Here is a 4,007-nt window from a genome sequence, read left to right on the forward strand (position 1 = left end):
CAAAGTCGGTTAAGAGACTAAACCGCTTACTACTCTAGTTAAAGCGCTACTCATCAACGGCGCTATAGACCTCCCTAGTCAGTATAGTCCGAGCGAGGCTAGGCCTTCTCCGAATCCGAATTCGGGCTGGAGTCTTCTTAATATAGTCAACTCAGCTTTTATAGTCTCCGCACAACCCGCTTAGTATAGCTCTAGTGTAATTTCTAGACTACAGCAATCGGTTAAGTTAACCATTCCCTTAGGCCAAGCTAGAGTAAGGAGGTTAAAAATCTCTCTCGTTTAGACTAATGCCCCTAGTATCGAGCTATATAATGATCTCGATTTAATTGTCCGTGCCGGTAGTAGTGAACGTTACGGAAATATAGGCGTAGGAAACGGATTCGACCGGGTTAATAATATCGAATAGGTTAAATAGGAGGGCATCCTAGGAACCGATAACGCTAAAGTTAAAGTATTTTCTTTTAGCCTTACGAAGGGACCTTAGTAATTCTACTTAGCTTAGACTTCTAATTTTTAATATTATAATGGCTAAGGCTATAGAATTAGTAATTTCTAGGTATACTTTTTTAACTCGAGGTTAAAGGAACAACTAGTTAGTTACCCGGTATAGCGGATAAGATATTTCGGACTTCAAAATTTATTATATTCTTAGATATAGAATAATTACTCTAACATTTAATTTTCTCGCGTTCCGCTATACTAATATAATCCGGGACGAGCTTTACCTAAAAGCGAAAGTACCGTAGCTGCGAACCGTCTCTAATCAGCTCGCTGTGGTCTTCGGCAAATTTTACGGCCGCTGCATCTACGTCCGTCGCTATATAAAGGAGAACGTGATCTACTTCGACTGAATTACCCCCGAAAGGCTTTAGGGAACCTTTTGCCGTTACCCATCGAGACGACGCACTAGAATCCATCCGAAGGGTGCTAGGATATCCGCTTGGCGTCTGCGAACTTTCCTATGGGTAAAGTGTAATTGGGGTGGGATTACGTAAGTTTAGCCCTACTAATGACTTATAAGTACTTAATAGTGGCAGCACACACACACACACACACACACATACATATATACACACATATATACATATACACACTTTATTACGCCCGGCCGCAAAGCCGTTAACATCATTACTGACGAAGCATCGAAGCTCTCCGGGGTTGTAGAGAACTTTAGGATAATTTTCGTTACTATCCGGAGCGCTAGTACGGCATCATCCTAGTATAGGGAGTCGTAGGCTACATTGTCTAGTCTAACACGTCGGCTACCCAACCATATAGATAGGCAGGGATTTAGAGTAATTCGGTAGCTAGTAGTGCCCGAGACTAGTAGTACTTTAAGCGGAGTTAATACGTTTAAAAGGGTATTTGCTTTCGATGCTTATAGTACTGTAAATTTAAGAACCCCAGTTAAAAATAGATGAAGGTTTATCTGTGTCCTTTAGAGGGGTACGTAGGTACGTTTTAGTAGTGCCGCTTTTCAACCTTAACCTTAGGTACTTAATAATAATATACGTAACCGGTGGTGTCCTTAGGAAATTCTACTTAGCGCGCACGTAGCTTGAGGTAGGTGCTACGAAATACGAAATTAATAAAGCCTTTCGAAAAGGTTTTATGAGTCCACATCCGGCCCCTAGTAGTCATTTCCTATTCCCGTCTTAGTAAACTTGCCTCAACTAAGAAAGCCTTTTACTGTTCTTCGAGAGTTAAAGTTTAGGAATTAATTACGGAATTTTACTTAGCCCTATAGAAATTACCGAAGGCCGTAAATAATTAGCTACTAAAACTCGTCTTAGGGGAACTAAGGCTCTTTTATGGCTATCTAGTTAGATCTAGAGAAAGCCTTAGCTAGGAGGTTTTAGGGTTAGAGTTCTCGTATCCAATACTTAGCGGGCATCCAATCCTTTCTACCTTAAACGTAGGCGACGCTTTCTATTTAGTAATAATAGTCGTAATCGTCACTAAGGTATACGTAAGTATTTAGCTTAGCCTCTACGTCTACGGAATTACGGAGCAAATTATCTTAAGAGAACCGTACTCCTAAGGTAGACATTTTATTAAAGCCTTTCTATAGGCGCCGTATCGACTGCGTATTCTAATACAAGTGCACTTCCCACTCTCTCTAAAACTACGGTAGCTTTTAAAATATCCTCTTGCTGCGGTAAGCGTCGCGTCCTAGGAGACTAAGGATTTATTTAAATATAGGATAGTAGACATAGAGTAGTATCCTAAATATTATTAAGCTAAGAATTAATATAGCTAATAAGTTCGTAGTACCCTTCCGAGAGCCGAGGGGGAAGTCTCCCGAGTACTATACACCCTTTATAATAAGATAGCCATTTTCGACTATAATTATACTCACTCTCCTTACCTATACTACTGTGCTAAAAGTCGGTCTCTAGATAGGAACACCATAGACAGAAAACTACGAGAAGCTAGCCCGGAGGTTGCTCAATAGACGACAAGTAGACGGCAGTTTAGGTACTTCTACGATATTAGTAATCGAACCTACACTATCTGCCGTTGCCGTTTATATATACGATACAACTACAACAGTAGCAACATCAGCCAACCCTCCTATTAAAACTTCTAGTAAGACAGCCTAAGTCGATGCTACAACAATAACTACTAGCCAAAATACTAACACTAATTCAGACACCACGACTATAACTCCTACATCAACAGTTCCAGTCTCCGCTAGAGGGAGTAATTATCCCATAGCTCGGACTACTATAACTACGTTATCAGCAAGCGATTCTACATAGGCGGATTAGTCTACTTATCTAGTTCCAGCTACGACTACAACGACAGGAAGCCCGAAACTACCTATTACAAGTCTAACTAAGTAGGAGCCGTCCGGCCCATTAATATACTTAGAACTTCTAGAGGAGGAACCTTAATTATTCTTTCTTTCTTCTTAAGCGGTAGTAGACTTAACGGGCGGCGTTTCTACTCTCGTTCAAACCTTACGCGATTCTTATTCTATCTACGTTACTTCCTAGGTAGTGACTAACTCAACGGGCGGTGTTTCAACTACCGTTCAAATCTTGCGCGATTCTTACTCTACCTACATTACTTCCAAGGTGGTGACCGACTCGATGGACGATATTTCTATAATCGCCGAAATAAAGATCGGAGTCTTTATCGCTTATATTACTTCTCGAGTAGTCACTAAATTAAGAGGTAGTTTATCTACACTTATGGCTACGACGACGACTTACTATCCTAATTATATAGCTTTAGAGTCACGTAGCTAGTATCCATCGAATATATCCGCACCTTTCCTCCCTAACCCGTAGAGGCTAGATAAGGTAGAACTTAGCTTAATACTAACCGCTATAAAGTATTTTAGGGCAATATATCTACCTATAGTCGTCGCAGTACTATTGAAACTTCTATAGAGTGTTATATTCGCTTCTATTAAGATAATAGAGCCTTTTTACCTTCTTTCCGGTAGAAATAGCGCATCGGTCAAGGAGTCTCTAATCTCGGACTATCTTACGTTATTCCTAGCTATTAATAACGTGCGTAATCTAGCCAATAAGCATCTAGTCGTTATTCTTACTAGTATTATATACCTTTATCTAGGCTTCCTCCCCGCGTTGGTAGCATAATGTTCGACTATAAGAGCTATTAGAATATGCCCGAGTCCGAACGGGGAAGCACAGCATTACTAGCTAATATAGGAATTAAGTATTCCTTTTACGAGGGTAGTCTAAGTTGTCCTCTATTACGAACTAGGTCACTTAAAAGGTTGCCAAGGGAATTAAGGCACCTACCCAAGGAAGGAGGTTAGCCGACAGAGGACGAGGCTAAGTTAGGTGACTAGGCTAGGCTAGATTCCCTAGATCTCTTAGATCTTATAGAATCTTAAGAGATCCGAGGGGAGCTATAAGATCTAGGAGAGCTACTAGCATTATATATATACGCTTATTACCCTAGGTAGGACTATTATAGTTAACTTCGTTAGTAATTCTATACCTATATTTTAGGATATAGTCCGACGAATA

This window comes from Exophiala aquamarina, assembly GCF_000709125.1.
Source record: "Exophiala aquamarina CBS 119918 chromosome Unknown aczIA-supercont1.12, whole genome shotgun sequence".
In the NCBI taxonomy this organism is placed as follows: Eukaryota; Fungi; Ascomycota; class Eurotiomycetes; order Chaetothyriales; family Herpotrichiellaceae; genus Exophiala; species Exophiala aquamarina.